We start from the raw sequence: 19,164 nt of genomic DNA, 5'->3' as shown, positions 1-19,164 counted from the left end.
GAATGTCGTTCGGACTGGAGAAGTGTAGTTGGATGGTAACAAAGAGAGGGAAGGTAGTCAGAACTGAGGGGATTGAACTACCAGAAGGCAACATTGCAGACATAGAGGACAGTTACAAGTACCTGGGGATCCCGCAGGCAAATGGGAACCATGAAGAGGCCGCTAGAAAGGCTGCAACCACCAAGTACCTGCAGAGGGTCAGGCAAGTCCTGAGGAATCAGCTGAATGGTAAGAACAAGATCCGGGCCATCAACACGTACGCCCTGCCCGTGATCAGGTACCCTGCTGGGGTAATAGGCTGGCCAAAGGAGGAGATAGAAGCCACTGACATAAAGACAAGAAAGCTCCTTACCATGCATGGAGGGTTTCACCCCAAGTCCAGCACCCTGAGGCTGTACGCTAAGCGGAAGGAAGGGGGCCGGGGACTGGTGAGTGTCAGCACCACAGTCCAGGATGAGACAACGAACATCCAAGAATACATTGGGAAGATGGCCCCAACTGACCGAGTGCTCAGTGAATACCTCAGGCAGCAGAAACCCAAGAAAGAGGAGGGAGACGAGGAACCATCATGGAAGGACAGGCCCCTGCACGGTATGTACCACCGGCAGATAGAGGAGGTGGCTGATATCCAGAAATCCTACCAGTGGCTGGACAAAGCTGGACTGAAAGACAGCACAGAGGCACTAATCATGGCAGCACAAGAACAAGCTCTGAGCACAAGATCCATAGAGGCTGGGGTCTATCACACCAGGCAAGACCCCAGGTGCAGGCTGTGTAAAGATGCCCCAGAGACAATCCAGCACATAACAGCAGGGTGCAAGATGCTAGCAGGCAAGGCATACATGGAACGCCATAACCAAGTGGCCGGCATAGTGTACAGGAACATCTGTGCCGAGTATAACCTGGAAGTCCCAAGGCCAAAATGGGAGACGCCCCCAAGGGTGGTGGAGAATGACCGAGCTAAGATCCTGTGGGACTTCCAGATACAGACGGACAAAATGGTGGTGGCTAACCAACCGGACATAGTGGTGGTAGACAAACAGAAGAAGACGGCCGTAGTGATCGATGTAGCGGTTCCGAATGACAGCAATATCAGGAAGAAGGAACACGAGAAGCTGGAGAAATACCAAGGGCTCAGAGAAGAGCTCGAGAGGATGTGGAGGGTGAAGGTAACGGTGGTCCCCGTGGTAATCGGAGCACTAGGTGCAGTGACTCCCAAGCTAGGTGAGTGGCTCCAGCAGATCCCGGGAACAACATCGGAGATCTCTGTCCAGAAGAGCGCAGTCCTGGGAACAGCTAAGATACTGCGCAGGACCCTCAAGCTCCCAGGCCTCTGGTAGAGGACCCGAGCTTGAAGGATTGACCACCCACAGGGGCGAGAGGGGAATATATATATATATATATATATATATATATATATATATATATATATATATATATATATATACACACACACACACACATTTATAGTGCACATTTAAAGACTATAAATAGCAATAGTACATTCATGTAGTTGCAAAAAGCTTGATAATATATTAAGTAATCCAAAGTATTCAGAATACGTTACTCTCATTGAGTAAAGTAACAGAATACGTTACAAAATACATTTTGGGGCATGTAATCTGTAATCTGTTATGGAATACAGATTAAAATAACCTTCCCAACACTATAGTTAACATAGTAGTTAGCATAGTAAACACGCACTCTGAGGCAGATTTGCTCCTAGTCTCCAGAACCATGGTGGGCAGTTCATTTTCCCAAGGAGCCACATGAAAAACTGGGATTGTTGTGGTGAGTTAGCACCAATAAGCTTCTAAAGAGATAAAAATCAACACTGAACAGAATTTACTTCGACTGAGGTTTCTTGTCTTGTCCTCCACAACAACCTCAGTTTCTCGTGGGACTCTTTGGGAAAATGAATGGTCCCTGCCCCAGAACCAAAGTCGTCCAGCTTTTTGTCTGTCAAAATATTGGCTACAAACATTGCTCTAATTAATACCCTCTATAGTAGTCAGATAATAATAATAATATTAATACATTTTATTTAAAAGTTGTTAGGTGACGGCTGTGTGCGGACAGGGATAGGACCCAAGGTGCAGACTCCGGAGACAGAACTTAAACCAAAACAGCTTTAATGCTGAACGCAAACATAACATAACTGGAAAAACTCAAAAATAAACTAACACCAGCGGATTGACAAAACACACAGCAAAGTAAACGGTAGATCGCGACACGGCAGTGTTGGGAAGGTTACTTTTAAAATGTATTCCGTTACAGAATACAGAATACATGCCCCAAAATGTATTCTGTAACGTATTCCGTTACGTTACTCAATGAGAGTAACGTATTCTGAATACTTTGGATTACTTAATATATTATCGTGCTTTTTACAACAACGTGAATGTACTATTGCTGTGTGATTTATTACTGTTACTGAAGGTCCGCGACTCCGAACTGTAGTAAAGGGACCTCTGACTAATACGGCGGGGTCCCTGTCGGCTCGTAGCCGAAAAATAGCTTTACTCTGTTGTGTGGGTCAACTTTGCTAGCAGAGACAGAGAGAGGCGTTGAAAGACTGCTCCAACGGAACTTATTGTTTTCGGAGGAAAACACGAACACGGTGTACAGTCGAGTCTTAATAGCTTACTTACAACTGGGCTCGTCAGGCACTCTTCTTGGCTGCAGTGGTTATTATTATATTTACATGCTTCCAGCTCCCGTTTTTCCTCGACGACAACTCGTACCTTTCCACTCTCCTTTTTCTCCCTCCTCGCGCTCACAGACACATAACGTGTATGGCAGTGCATTCTCCCTGCAGCACGGACTACACTGCCCATGATGCTACATTCTTTAGAGCTATGCTTGTAGCATTCTGCCTGTTAGCTTAGCACAACAACAACAACAACGAAAAGGCGCTCTCTCACCCAGGAAACACACAGTCGCAGAAAGAGAGAGAGAGCGTCGCCCTGTAACCATGGCAACCGTAACGCTGCCGCCTGGAACGAAAGAACGTAGCTGTCAAACAAAACCCAAACAGTCCTGACCCGCGACAAAATGAAACAGGAAAGTACCGCAGTGTAATCCATTTATTTCAACAAAGTAACTGTATTCTGAATACCACCTTTTTAAACAGTAACGGAATACAGTTACTCATATTTTGTATTCTAAATACGTAACGGCGGTACATGTATTCCGTTACTCCCCAACACTGCGACACGGACACAGAGAAACACAGGGCTTAAATACACAGAGGGAGCAATCAGGGAATGGGTAACAGGAGGGAAACACAGCTGGGGCAAATCAGGCCTAACGAGACAAGGGGAAGCAAAACCAGACACATTAACATCAGACATGGACTTTCAAAGTAAAACAGGAAACACATAACACAGACTGAACAAAGACACAGACTCGCACGCACTGCAACAGAGGGAACAGAGACGTGGGACCAGGGCAGACACAAACACTGACTGGACACGGGGATATAGCCACTAAGGACACACAGAGACGCGAACTAGACAAGGGGATACAGCTGACAGGGGAGACAGAGCAGCTAGAGAAGACAGAGACATAAACTATAAGACAGAACTCAAAGAAACCAAAGACTAGAAAGTATAAATAATATAATAAACTCAAAACCCCTGGGTCAACGACCCAGGCATCCTAACAAAAGTGCCTTTCAAAACACCCAAGGACATTGTACAGAGCAAATAAGACAAGCATAAAAACTGGAAATAAACACAATAATAAAAGAAGGTTTAAGAGCATGGAGAAGTTATATAGAATAGGCTATCTTGAAGAGGTGGGTTTTCAGGGTGAACTTAAAAAGGGGGAATGAAGTGATGTTTCTGAGGTCAGCGGGTAGGGAATTCCAAAGTCGAGGTGCAAAGTAACTAAAATCCCTGCCCTCCATGGTAAGAAGACGAAACGAAGGAACAGAAAGAAGAGGAGGACCTGAGGCACTGGGATGGGATGGAGATCTGTACCAAATCAGAGACATAAAAATAATTACTGTGTAAAGCAGGGCCCCCCAATCCCAGTCCACGAGCGCCGGTGTCCCTGCAGGTTTTAGACCTCACCCTTGGTCAACACACCTGAATCACATGATTAGTTCGTTACCAGGCCTCTGAGAACTTCAAGACATGTTGAGAAGGTAATTTATCCATTTACATCAGCTGTGATGGATCAAGGACACATCTAAAACCTGCTGGGTTTAGATATGTCCCAATCCCAGCCCTCGTGGACTGGGATTGGGGACCCCTGGTGTAAAGTAACACTTTTGGTAATATAGTATATATGTACTGTACTGTTACTTGCTCTGAGCTGAAACCACTCTGAGTGACACAACATCAGTTTCCTTCTTTTTGTGACACTTTTTCAAGTTGCTGGACATAACTAGGCTTAAAATGATTTTTCTTCACTTTTGGATGGAACTGTGATAGACTGGTGAACTGACCAAAGGGTGCATCTTCATTCTTTCGAGACCCTCATTTGGACAAGTTGTCAAGACAGCGGATGGATGGAATATTTAATTAGGTGCACAAGACATTGAGCCCATCTCTGCCCCTGGGTGTGGCTCTAACCATGATCAAAATAAACAAACATTAGTGAACCTTTAAAAAAAACTACACTCACACTCATTATGCATTAATTCATGGCCAAATGAACAATTTACATCTTTTTAAGAACACAGCAAACCTGTGTCTGCATCCTGAAACTTCAAATAAATATATGAGCCAGTTAAACCAAAAATGAATATCAACTTCAAGACGTGTTGCATCAGAGATGAAGATATCCCAAGCTTCATACCATCCAGCCTCCAAAATAAAGCTCGACAGCCTGTTATTGATCTTAACTTACACTCCATGTTTTAATTAGCCTTACTGCACGGCCAAGAAGCTGCACATTAGCTGCTCACAGTTTATGGATCGATTGCTGCAGATCTCACTGCGAATGTAAACGGAGACGGTGTCCAGTGACAGTTTCCTGTGAAGGAAAGAAGAAAAAAAAAAGCATCTTCAGTTCTGACAAAAAGAGGCACCATTGCTTTGTGGGGTTCTATTATGAACAGACAATAAGGATAATATGGAGCCGCAGATGGCTGGCAGACGCAGGCAATATTGTTTCAGCACGTCAAGTTTTCTCTCACGGCAAGTTTTGCAAAATAGCACATCACTGATAATGTTCCCTTTTATAAAAAAAAAAGGGGTTTCACAGGTGACACGGTGTCATCATGTTAAGGCTCATTCACTCCAAAATTATTTAGGCCAAATCTTTAAAACCGCGTCATTTCAATTCATTTCAATCGCACAAATGCAGAAATTATTATTTGCAGTATTTTGTCTGATTTATTATGAGAATGTCATGCCGGATCATTTGTCTTTGGTGCTCAACTTAAATGTATCCCGTTATTCCTTCACAACTCATAGTATGTTTTTTCTATCCACATTCACTCCGACCCACATACTAAACACACAAAAGTGGTGAGCACACTGCGTGCCTCGACTGTACGTTTAATTCAGTTAGCTGTGAAGCTCAGATGAGCACAGACCTTTTAGAAATTACATTCCTATTTCTTGAGTACTATATTCAGCCACAGCTTCCACCTGGTGCGTCTCTATTTTCTTTAGTTCTATAATATGATCACCTGCCCAACGATCTTTGTCACTAGCTCACTTTTTATTCATTAAATCAAGCAAAAAATGTTGTTTTCTTTACCGTTTTTTAAACCCTTTAGATGAATAACGATTTTTTAAAAATTAAATACATACTCTTTAAAACAAGCTCTCCACAGGTTGTCATGGGACTTGTGGCAGCGCCTGCAAGACTGATAAATCAGCGCAACCTCAAGTGAGAATCAGCCAAGCCTAGATGTCTATAGTGTGTTCAACAGCTGCACAAGATAAACTTTGCTATCAAGGATTTAACACCCCTTCAATTGCAGAATCCCACTGACCGAGAATCTCAAGGGGAAAAAAAGTGAATCGTGCAGGAAAGTTAATGCTTGGCCACCGCCGCTGCCCTGCTTTTCATGCCATCGAAGGGAAAGCAGCATGTCACCTCTGGCCACGAGTGTTAAACTGAGCTCATTTCTTATGAATGATGCCGTGTGCCGCCTCAGCTCCTTGGTTCCAAGGGTTAATGGCTTTTGGTAGTAACAGGCGTGCGAGCGTGGGGAGCACAGGGGGAGAGCCGGGCGTGGTGGCATGACTTCATCACCGGCAGAAAGAGTGAGCGACAGAAAGAGGTTAAGAGATAGAGAGAGGGGATGGAAGAGGGAGGACATGAGAGAGATGAAGCGATGAAAGCGCTTCTATAGGAGGGAGTGTGTGTGTGTCAGGCCCAGTGAGTCATCTTCACACAACCTCACCAACATAAATTTGTCTTTCCTCTCCTCCCCCCCACCAAAGGATAACTAATTGACTCCTTTCTGACACTGGCCCACTGGTGTGAGGCATTTTGTTCTCCGGACTTTGACTTCAGAGGCGCGACGGCGTGATCCTTTCTTCTTCTGTCCATCTCGGCCTTGCTTTCATTCTCATATATCTTCCTCTTGCCGAACTCTCAGCAGGAAACAATGACTAGTGAGCTTTTCTATTTTTTTTTTTTCTTTAAAGGAATGAGCAGTTATCTATTATTGAACAGCAGACAGCAGCAGCAGCAGCTATCTCTATCTACTAGGCTTCTAAAATAAATATGACACAGCACCAGAGAGATTTGCACAGATCTGAACTAAGCCCCCTCTCGGGCTCGGAGCTTTCCGAGTTCTGCATTTACCAGCAAGGAAATGTCAAAAACCCGAGCAAAGCCAGCTGCTCAAAAGAAAGTAGTAAAATGTTTTGTTGTGTAGTAACATCACAAACTGAGAGAATAAACCCTCTCCTCAGGAGCCCGCTAGTTGCCCTAGTGAGTAGCCTTGCTTTCGCACGAACACCTGCTCTTCATTAGTCATTTAGCTACTGCAGCATATATGCACACAGTCTCCAGCCGGCTATCAGCTCCTCTCCCGTTTTCTTCTTGTCTGTTTTGTAGTTTTTCAACGTTAGCCACATTTTCTCCAGGCCTGATTTGATTTTTTTTATGTAGTCTCACTACATGATGAAGATTTTTTTTTTATTCTGACCGGTTTCTGTGGGTTAGTGGAGTAAGTAAAATGTGATTTCTGTGGTGTTTGATTTTCATGAAAACACCACTGGGTGGTTAATAACCTGGTTTTCTTATTAGTCAGTTTCTGTTCTTTATGGAAACACTGAGACTCGACAGACGACAGCAGGTGGGTGCTGCTTACAGAGGAAGGGGCAACCTTAAGTGACTGTCTGCGAGGTGAAGAAGTGTCAAGGACGAGCTTTTCATGGTGTAAGGAATCCTCGGATAGTAATAGTAATAGTAATAGTAATGCGCTGATGCCCATGGAAATGAGTTTATACTGAAAACAGTGAGCGGGAAAGGATCAGGCTTTGTTAACTGAACATCTGAACACAATTTTGTATAATATTCAGTTTTTTGAGCATCACCTGTCTCAGGTTTTGTCACGGTCCCCGTGTCTCTCTGGTTGGCCCACGCTGGCTACAGGTTTTGTTGTTGTTAGTTTTGGTTTTTTGTCTCTCCTCCTCCTCTCTGCCTGGGTGGAGCTCATTACGGGCTCTCACTCTTGGCCCACGCACCCGTGTGATGGTGTCCACCTGCGGCTGATCTGGCTGATTTCCCCAGCTGCTATTTAAGGCAGTGGCACAGAGCAGCTCACCGCTGGAACGTTGAACCACCTGAGTTCGTGCTCGCGGCATATTCAAAGAAGAATCGCTTACATGTGTTTTATGTTGTGGAACTAACCTTTGACCTTCTGTCTGTAGATTCTGGACCGAATCACCGGACCTGTCCAAGTGGGGCAGTGTGTGGAGTGTTGGAGCGAGTGCGGCTGAAGAGGAGTGCGTGTGTGCGGAGGAGCGGTGGCGGTGACTGAGTGGAAGAGGAAGCGTGTGTGTGGATTCCCCCCCCCTTCTCTCCCTGGAGCCCTGGACCCCCTCCCAACTCACTGTACATATATTTTGCACTAAGGTGATCCCTATTGTAAATAAATCCCCTTTTTGTTTCCTTGAAAGAACTGTCTGCGCGTGAGTCCGTTCAGTAGCCATGACAGGTTTTCTATGATAAAGAAACACACTCTTGCTTATCTTTAAGGTTGAACATGTAAACAAAGATGAAAATCTGTGTATTTCACATGTAGCCTACAGCAGCGGTCTCCAACCTTTTTTGCGCCACGGACCGGTTTATGCCCGACAATATTTTCATGGACCGGCCTTTAAGGTGTCGCGGATAAATACAACAAAATAAAACTAGTACCGGTACCGAAAAAAAGAAAATTTATTCATAACACACGTGAAAAGACCCAGGAAAACCGAGTAAACGATAAAAATGATAACAAAATAACACTGAAAACCGATAAAAACCCTGAAAACTATACATTTCACACCTGAGCCTCAACTCTCGCGGCCGGTACCAAACGACTCACGGACTGGTACCAGTCCGAGGCCTGGGGGTTGGGGACCGCTGGCCTACAGTACAGTACAAATTAATAACTAGTGCCTAGCAAACAGGAAATAGTAGATTTCAAATTCAAATATAGAAGTGCATCTGAAACTTACATTTAGCAGGAAAATTTGAAATTTCTTTAAAAAAAAGTCTGCTTTCATATTTCTTTTCAAACAGGATTTATTTAGACAGCACGGTGACACGGGGGTTAGCACTGTTGCCACACAGCAAAAAGGTATGAGTTCAATTCCACCATCAGGCCAGGATCTTTCTGTGTGGACTTTGCATGTTCTCCCCATGTTTGCGTGGGTTCTCCACAGTTTCTCCGGCTTCCTCCCACAGTCCAAAGACATGCAGTTAGTGGGGATAGGTTAATTGATCAATAGGTCACCATAGGTGTGAATGCGAGTTCGAATGGTTGTCTGTCTCTGTGTGTTAGACCTGCGATAGACTGGCCACCTGTCCAGGGTGTACCCTGCCTCTTGCCCTATGACAGCTGGGATAGGCTCCAGTGCCCCCTGTGACCATGAAAAAGGATAAGCGAATGGGTGGATGCTGTCATATTTATTTATTTCCAAACCCCTTGTAATCCCATGGGTGGGATATTTTGTCCTCTGCATTTAACCCATTCACTCGGTGAAGCAGTGGGTAGCAACCAATCCAGCGCAAGCAGTGCACAGAGACAGTACCTGGCTCAAGAGTCCCTTAGAGTAGTAGAGCTATCCCTGCCACATTCATTACACATAAAGTTAAATCCAGCATTTCAAGTCTTTTTGGTTTTGATTTTGATGATTATGGCTTATATCTTATGAAAATTAGAAATCCAGGATCTCAAAAGACTCAAGGATTTACCGTAGAGAGATGTCCAACTTCTGAAAGGTATGTTCATTTATACTTGGCTGTTGGACCTTTACCAGAAATGACTACATCATATCAGCAGGAGGCTGAAGCCACAAGATTGTGGCACTGCTGAAGTGTTATTGAAGTCCAGTTTCTTTGATAGCGGCCTTCAGCTCGTCTGTTTTGAGTCGGTTGTTTCTTATCTTCCTCTTGACAATAGCCTATTAATTCTCTCAGAAGTTCAGGTCAGACAAGTTGGCTGGCCAGTCAAGCACAGTAATAATCTTCTTCTTCCTCTCTTGGCTGCTCCCTTTAGAAGTCGCCACAGCAGCTTTAGCTCCATTTCACCATATCTCTAGCATCCTCTTCTGTCACACCAACCCTCTGCATGTCCTCCTTCACTACTACATGAATATTCTCTGTGGTCTCCTTTTTATCCTGCCTGGCAGTCGTCCAGTATATCCACTGTCCCTCCTCTGCACATTACCAAACCATCCCAGCGTTGCCTCTCTAACTTTGTCTCCAAACCACTCCACCTGAGCTGTCCCTCTGATCATTTCTAATGAAAATTTCAACTCTGCCACCTGCAGGTCTTTTTGTCAATGCTACCAAACCAAACATCATAGAAGGTCTCACTGCCATCTTGTAAACCTTGTCTTTCACTCTTGCGCCGATCCTTGTGTCACAAATCTCTTTGTGAGGCAGCTCAGCTCAGCTTCCTTGTCTCTGCCGTCACTCGCTTCCTCTTCTCGCTTTCCAAGGTGATCCTAAACACTTCCATCCAATGCTGATTAGCTACATTATCTCCTGACACCACCTTGCAGTCTCCAGTCTCTTGCAGATTGCAACTTCTGCATAAGAAGTAGTCCCCGTGTGTGTACTTTCCTTCACTCTTAAACAGCCACCTATGTTCTTCCCTTTTCTTGACATATGTGTTCATCACAGCCATTTCCAGCCTTTTCATCTTCTGCATTTCTCTCCCTGACACCACACCTATCCAACACCTCCTCATGTTCCTTTACCTACATGTCTATTAAAGCTCCACTCACCACCCATTGGGGACGGTCTCTCCCCCTTCATGCAACTTACTCCAGAATCATATTTTTCTTTCTCAGGCTTGGTAACGATATGTTCAAGAAAATACTCGGCAGTGGTTTTGGCACTCTGGTGGAGGTGCTCAGTCCTGGAGACAAATTCTTAAAAATATATGCATGAAATTGTGTTTTGCATGCCAGTGAAGGGAAATGAGAATATTTTCTTTTATATGCAACAATAAACATAAAATCCCTTAAAGTCACACACAGAACAGAGCCAGGACCATGTGTATCAGGCTGATGCTATAGATTGGTGACTTTAAAGTGCAGATGAACTCTTTTTAAAGATTGATGAACAAGATGGCAAATGGACCATGAGACGTTCATGTGTGACGTGAAGATTTTGACCTTTAATTATTGCACTCCATTATGCTAACCACTTTCATTTCTGATGAAGGCAGGATGGTGCAGCATATTGAAAATCAACCAGACTGTGTTTTTGGCCATCTGAAACCTATTTCCTAATGATGTGGTGCCAGTGTAAAGCACAGAACCTGCTAAACACATAAGAAAATAGAAAAGAATAGTGCCAGTGCCAGATGATTGGCAGATGAAGCCTCTGTACCGGCACTGTTGCTAGAAAAACAGCTACATAATGAGCACCCCATAAGGGCAATTCATGATTTTCTACACACTGGAACTTGTTTGTAAAAGGAAGCTTCACCCCTTCAGCTTCCACTGAACTCAAACCAGCTGGCAGCCTTTTAGATCTCATTGTGGGCAAGCCCTGCACAGCCAGTTTAGCTTTAGTAGCGGCAGCCCATTCAAAGTTATGCACGCGAGCTCCAGAGTGAACCTCACGGAGGAGAAGGCACAGCAAAAAGAAAAAAGAAATGGAAAAAAGTTACGGAAATTCCACAGTAACAACAACAGGGCTGTAAATTTCTGCTCAGACACCTCGGCTAAGACGCTGAGATTGATGACACTGACACTTTGATCTCTGAACCGCTGCAGTGACATGTGACTTGAAACACTCCTGACCCCACGTCACAGCTGCACAGGAAGAGCTTCAGTTCAACTCACTGAACTTTACAGAAGAGATATGTGAGGGTGAAGGCTGATAATAATTAACATATAACCTGTGCAGGTATGTGATGTTGTTATAGTCCAAAACAGAAACCATAACATCTCTGAAATTCAGAAAAAGTCAGTCGTTCACAGTGAACAAACTCAGTCTTGTGATAAAGAATTAATATTCAAGAGCGTGACTGAACCATTAACTTAAAAAGTGTTCAGAGAAATTTGCTTGCAGTAGACTTTTCTTTTTATTAAGATCAGCACCTTGATGAGTTCCGTCTTGCATTTTGAACAGATTTACCTTGTTTTCCGATCTGGTTGAGATGAGCACGTTTTTGCAGCACTTTCCTCTGAGCATTCTAATTTGAGGTATTTGGGTCAAATGCAACTTTGATGCTCAACTCTTTCAACTTCATCTGAACCTAATATCCCCTCCATAAGTCATCCCTGGAGTGGATTCAAAGGTAAGATAAACAGCTTTGTGTTGGATCCATACAAATTGCCTAGCAGCTTTATCTGAGTTATTGTTCGGAGGTATGTCTAAAATTAAAACCTTATCTAACATTTAAACTTTTTATCCGCAATACGAACATCTGCAATTTAAGCTATACATGAGTGTGTGTCTAATATAAAAAGCTTGAGATCAACAAATATGAATATGTATGCTCACAGAAAGTACATTTTTGCATTTTCCCGCAGTTCACAGGTCAAAAATGCCACCTCTTCTCGCTTCCTCCTGGCTTTTCTTCCTCTTTCTCTCTCCAACTCCTCTTCCTCCCACCTTATTCTCTGTTTATACCTTCCTCTTCCACCTCTGCTTCCTACATCCCATTGTTTTTCTGCCCTGAATCCTGTGAAGACTAAATTTAGCTGAGGATTCTTCTGCAGGGATCAGTGATTGCGTTGCTTTCCGAGGACGCCTTCGGTGTTTGCAGGAAGTAGTTCAGTCTAATCTTGTTTTTTACGGTGTGGGACTTTTGCTGGAATTTTATTTTTAAGTATGTGCAAGAACAAAATACACCCTGCTTAAAACCATTCTGTGCATCAATATTGTACAGTTACAACAGCGTAATCCACTCAAGTTTAAAATGTCAGCAAGCTTCTGATCAGCAATAAATCAATGGCAAATAGTTTATTTACTTCTGCTTTCCATTCAAAGTATATCATGTCTTCTAGTGCCTGAAACAGCCTGAAGTCAGTATTCAACCCTTTAAGTATTTGTATCTTGTTTTTTTAAATAAATAAAATAATTAATTAATATTGTAATATTATTTTTATTTAGTTCGTTTTTATTGCCCTTTAAGGATGTTAATGGTTTCATCACCTAAATATAAAGTAGATATCTCCCCACATTCAGTCAGTATTGGTTACTTACACGCCGCAACTTTCCTTTGCACTTATTTTAATGTTGTCTACAGTAATGAAAGCACTGAAAAGCCATAATTCATCCATCCATCCCCTTCCACTTGTCAGAGTTTTGTTTCAGCTGCAGGCTATCCCAGCGATGATGAGGGCTGGGGTATCGCCTGGACAGGGTTATTTTTTCTTTTTTAAAAAGCATTTCAGGTTACAGGTATGTTATCAGACATAAAATTATTAAAGGGACATTCGAGCGTTTCATTCTGATTCTATTCATGGGTGTGTTCCACTCAGAATAATCCCCTGAGTTCATCGGAAGTTTCCATCTGTTTATTTGCAGATTTTAAAATTAGAATGTGGGGATGGAGGTGGTTGGAGCCTAAATGCAGCTTGAATGAAAATGAAAAAAACTTCCACACCAGTTCAGAAAAGATGATGCAAAAGAGGCTAATTATAACAGATATTTATTTATTTATTTGAAAAATGTAACTCCTGACTCCTGTACAGGTGGCTGATTTTCTGCTATGCTGGTGGGTTTAAATTTAAAATATCACCCACACTTCCCTGCATGTCAGACATATCTCAACTTCTTCATATTTTCTGACTCATATGTCAGAATAAAAATGGGGAAGTAGGGAAGTTATATAACTAAAATTTCCAGTTTAGTCCTGACTGGGGCCCGTGGTGCAGCTACATCCATCCAGCACGCCACAATTCAGCTGGAGCCTCACCTAGGGTGAGCGCCAGGCTACACCCTGGACAGGCTGCCAGTTTATCAATGGGTTATTTTACTTGAAGGAAAAAAACACCTCGGGATAGAAATGTCTGACGTGACACGTAAGGTACATTTAATGAAAAAATTATTATTATTATTATTATTATTATTATTATTATTATAAAGGCACATGAATGCTAAACAATAAAACCTGAAGATTGAGCTGTTTTTTGTTTTTGTATATTGCAGCATGTGCCTCCAGATGTGAGGCTGACACACAGATCGATACTGTGTCTGAATACTTCCAGTGTACAAACACACTGGAGCTGCTACACCTTCTGTGTGCACACAGCTTTAGAAATAGTTACCCTGTTTTTTTCGAAAGGTAAAAGACTTTGTTTACAAGTTGCCTTTAAAGGTCAGTCATCAGCATGCACAGACAGAAATGTGAAAATCAGTCTTCTTTAGCTGTGTTAGCTGTTTCTTGCTATTTTAGTCTTTATGCTTATCCTAACTTTAGCTCTAAAGTTGCATGCAGGCATGAAAGTGGCACTGATCTCCGCATGCAGCTCTTGGTTAAAAAAAGTTTATTTTTAAACTATTTTTGGTGGGAATGCTGTAATGTAGTTACTCCTGTTTGATAAAAGTAAAGGTTAAGCTGTAAACTAGTTGATCCACAATGTTTTTCCCTTTTATTTATTTTAAAACTGATTTACTGTTTAACAGGAGTGTGGCTAAAGGGGGGGCGTGCAGTGTCCGTGCACCATTTGTGCTCCAATACGATGTATTCTTCAAATTACTGATGGAAAATAATACACTTTAAAACCTCTGATAAGTATGTAAGCAAATTTTATTTATAAGAGCTTTTCACAGACAACCAGTCACAAAATGCTGTACAAAAAACTAAAATCGACATGAACATTAAGTGCCTAAATAAATAAATAAGGCACAGTAAAATAAACAGGTAGTTTTAAAAAAGTAAATAATAATCCAATTAAAAATAATTCTCAACAGAAAGCCTGTTTACGCAGAAAACTATTTGTAGTGGTAGGCTGTTTCAACGCCCTGGTTCCACACAGTGAAAGGCTATGTCCCCTTTAGTCTTCAGTCTGTAAGGGGAACAGCTCAAACGTTTTGAGTCTGTGAACGGAGACAAGTAGTCCAACGTGGTAAACAGTGCTTTACAATAATCTAAACGTGATGACAAATGCATGAACAATTTTTTCCAGTTTCGGTGACGAGACCATTTGTCACAATTCAGAAATGTTCCTCGAATGAAAGAAACAGCAACAAGACAAAGATTTTACATTTGGGTCGAAGCCCAGACAAGAATCAAATATGAGATGAGAGATGATGAGATGAGATAGCCTTTATTTGTCAGTTGCAGGTCTTTTGCCCACAACCGAGATGACAGACCTTGCCGACCGTACATACAATACACAAACATCACATTGGGGAGACAGGTCGGGGTAGGTAGCGAGGAAAAAAACATTGAAATGTGTAACACAAAAGGATAATACAGGAATGCACAGATATCAACACACCATAACACAATAAACGCAGACAAGCAACATGGGAAAGTGTTCCAGTGTGTACATCTGATCTGGGACCGCTGCAATCTTTTGACTGCGCCTCCAGCTGACCCGATGTCCACATCATGGGGGAGGTAAGTGTTGGAGGTGGCGATGGATCCGGGATAGGGAGGGTGATGCGTCGGTGAGTGCTTATCAGTATCAGTATATGTATGTGTGTGCGTGTCCATAGTTCAGCTGAGACAGTGTCCTTCGCCCTGCCAGGCTAAGTAAACAGTCTTCCAGCCAACCCAGGTGGCCTTGTAGGGAATGGGAAGGAACAGACTCAACACAGTCGTTCCACACCAAGATTTCAAATGTTGGGCTTAGCATTGGACAAAAAGAAGCAACAATCTGACTGAGAATGTAGTTCAGGAGGAGCTGTAATTATGGCTTCAGTGTTGTTACTGTTTAAAACAAGCTAATTGCTAGAGAGCCAATCAGTAACCTGAGTTAAACAGTGGACTACCTATCCATCTGATCAGGCTAAAAAGACATATGCAGCAGAATGTTATCGACATAGAACTGATAAGAAATGTCATTAGAACATTGAATAATGCCAGCTACAGGAGGCATGTAGAAAGAAAACAATAATGGACCCAAAACTGAAGCCTGCAGGTCAGGGAGGCAATGTTAAAACTTGTTCGTTCATACAGACAAGGTCCTGTCAGGTATGTAAGAAGAAAACCAGTCTTAGGCAGAGCCACATACACCAGCCAAAACCTTAATTCTAATAAGTAGGCTTTTATGGTCAGTGGTCTGCACTTATATCAAGCAAAAATAATTACAGAACAGTCATCTGCAACAGACGCCATTAAAAGATCATTACAGACCTTCAAGAGAGCGGTCTCAGTCTCAGATCTGCTTCTCTCCAAGGCCAAAGAAGCCAAGCAAACTGACTCTCTACTCCTGCTTCCTCCAATGAGGCTCCCAAAGTAAAAGCAAACTTAATGGCAAGAGTGGAGGTATGCTGGGTGCTTTCCACATTTTTTGATGCAGCGCACTCTTTGTACCTGATTTTACCCTGGTCGAGGAATACCTGTTTTTCCCTAGGGACAGGCTGTTGGCAGATGTTACGAACCCCTCTCTAGGCCTGTGCGACTGACATCTGACTCCCTTGACTAGCAAAGATGAATTAAAACCAAAGGATGAGTTTAGTTCTGCAACTCAGTAGGATTATATAGCAATATATTTATCGTTGTTACCAGAATACTTTTTCTTGACTCAGCTGTAGCAATTAGCTGCCCCTGCCTGAGCCTGGTCCTACCAGAGGTTTCTTCCTGTTAAAAGGCAGTTTTTCCTTCCCACTGTCACCAAGTGCCTGCATATAGGGAGTCATTTGATTGTTGGGGTTTCTCTTTGCCACAAGTAAAATTAGAACTCAGAGAGTTTTCAGCCAATTTTCCAGTAGTTTGGCTTTGTGTTTATTTCTGAAAAAATTCAGCATTTCCATTGCAGCCCATGGATTGGTTCACATGAAGTGCCATCCCTCCAAAGTTGGTAGGTGAAACCGAAACACAAACTCTATTTGTATGTATTTATTTAAATGTGTTAGTGTCCTTTAAAAAACAAGGAATTGTGGAAACACTGGTCTTCTCAGATGGCAATGAGAAAGCCCCTAACATGAGATACCAGTCTGACTCATTCAGGCTCTCTCCCTGTCCCTGCATGAAAGCAACAACAACAGCAAGAGGGCGGCAGCGTGGTGACACCAAGGTAACAGAAGTGTCTCTCTCTCTGTCTCTCTCTCACACACACTTGTCCCCATCACGTCTCAGGACATCAAATTACCTAACTTTAATTTTCTCACTACCCTTAAACAATTACCACTACTTGTTGGATTCCCAACCTTAAGCTACTTCTTCATCCTTAAACTAAACCATCTGTTAACAGAGACCTGCCCAGAAGGAGAATGAGTCCCATAAAGCTGACACTTTAAGTGCATTTAAGTCGCCACAACACAAGTAATACAAGCAGACGCACATTTAGCCTGCCACTGTGCTCAGGACTGCACCTATGTGCTGATTTGACCATAAGAAGGAGAGAGAGAGAAGGAAAGGGAGAGACTCAATTTTGTGTCACCATAGCAACGGGGCGACTGTAGAGAAATCTGGTCCTCTCTTGTAATCTCTTTTTAAATCATCTTTGAAAAGATGGGATGGCTCGGTGACAATATCTGTGAGTGTGTGACGAGTTGGGGGGGGGTTCAGAAAATGAATCTCTGCAGTAATTGTGACCCATGTCTTTCTTCGTACTTTCTTCCCCTCACACACACACATACCCTTCACTTCTTTCCCCTTTTGTCAGTGTATAGATTTTCTCTCGGCGCTGGCCTTGTCTTCCTCCCTGCACAACGCCACGTTTCAGAATAGCAATCAGCCAGCCTCATTTGCCCCCCACCACCCACCCACTCCCCCCTCGTCTCCTCATGTACCAGAGAATACTTATGCTCTCAAGTCAAAGGCTGCTCCCCGAAGGTGTCTGGGCTTCCTTCACGGGCTAAATAAGATATTTAAGTGGTTCGATGCTTTTGTTGCAGCTCGGCCGGCAGGAAACTACAACAACAAAAAAGAGGCGCCGATTAAAACAAACTGCGTTGACACACGCGGCAAAGTTGAACTTGAAATCATGTTATTGTTTCGTGTTCCCTTTCTCTCCCGCTGCCTTTATCGTCGTCTTTTCTTTCACTCCCTTGCGCTCTCTCCCTCTCTCAAGCAAGTAATTATGTTGTAGTGTAAATCTGAATTCTGCTTTCTGCTTGCAGGGACAGAAAAAAAGCTCACAATTTTGCTGACATGAGCAGCATTGTAACTTCTCGAGGGGCAGCCTTTGCGCTATCAATGAGTCACCGTCTGCCTCTGGTTTAGTGAAAGCTAAGACTAACACAACTAGCACAGGGTTTAGGGATGTTATTAAAAATAGGGGTGGGGAAAAAATGCACGCTTTAACAAGGCATTCTGATTCTTTTTCTCTTTCTCTTCGCGTTCCTCAGTTGCAGGATTGTTGCATCATATTAGAGTTAATTTAAGTGCTGAGCTCAGACTGACTCATGCGGCAGGGCGCAGAAGGTTACTTGAAATTATAATCTGTTTTTAATTACTGATTGATTGCGTGCTTAACACTTCAGTCAGCACAGGAGACTGTTAGACGGCTCTGTTCAGCCATGTGTGAGAGTCATCAAACAAGTATTCAGAGAATCCCTGTCTTTGAGCCTTTTTTTTCCCTTCTCCCCACTCTAATAACAGCCTTTGGATTTTCACAAAATATCAGCTGCCTTCTCTTTCTTTTGTTTTGTTTTTATCTTCTTCCTCTTTAGAAAAAAAATCTCTTCTTATGCTGTCTCTGTGTCTCGACGTTATGCACAGGCCAGGGCTGTGCAGCCGCTGCACAGTCCCCAGCCTTGTTAATATTTCACATGGTTGGAAGTCAGAGCAGACTCCTGGTCTTTCTCTCGAAAGGAAAGACATCTCCTCATTTAACCCCGGGCACCCAATCTCCATACTAACCAGCCAAGCCAAGGGTTTGACTAGAGACACACTGATTGTTGCAGTGCAGTCCCCTGTTGTTCACCCCCACCCACCCACCCCCTCAACAGTCTTCTGCACATTTTTTTTTCATTTTTACTTTTCAACATGACTAAACTCCAAAATATTTAGCTGCTGCAGAATCATAACCAACGCTGCTAAGCACATTCAGAGGTATGACTTCCCACATGGAAAAGATATATATAAATCTTATAAAGTTTGTATCTGTCTTGTGTGAAACTTGTATGAAAAGCATACAAGAGTGAAAACAGATATAAGATCCCTTGAAAAATTATATAATGAAACTTGTATGTTTTGGATACTTACTAAAACAATATATGAAAGTAATGAGAAAGTGGCCACTTTCATGAGTAAATCATATATGGTTTTTCTATTTCTTTTTCATATGGGTTGCTGCAAAAACCAGTAAAAAAAAAAAACTAAAACCAAACACACTGATTTTGTCTCCCTAACGGTTGTGATTCTTGTGATGTCTGAGTATAGCGTGAGGCAGATAT

General features: G+C 42.8%; 1 long non-coding RNA gene across 1 annotated transcript; it reads left to right on the top strand.

The window, feature by feature from the left end:
• The first annotated feature begins 5,874 nt into the window (after positions 1-5,874).
• LOC145421625 (uncharacterized) lies at positions 5,875-8,098 on the top strand. Its single transcript, XR_013903000.1, has 2 exons — positions 5,875-7,764; positions 7,848-8,098. It is a non-coding gene; the product is annotated as an uncharacterized LOC145421625 (long non-coding RNA).
• The last annotated feature ends 11,066 nt before the right edge of the window (positions 8,099-19,164 follow it).

The sequence above is a fragment of the Astatotilapia calliptera genome, chromosome 17 (genome assembly GCF_964374335.1).
Source record: "Astatotilapia calliptera chromosome 17, fAstCal68.1, whole genome shotgun sequence".
NCBI lineage: Eukaryota > Metazoa > Chordata > Actinopteri > Cichliformes > Cichlidae > Astatotilapia > Astatotilapia calliptera.
This window is presented reverse-complemented; position numbering and strand designations above follow the sequence as displayed.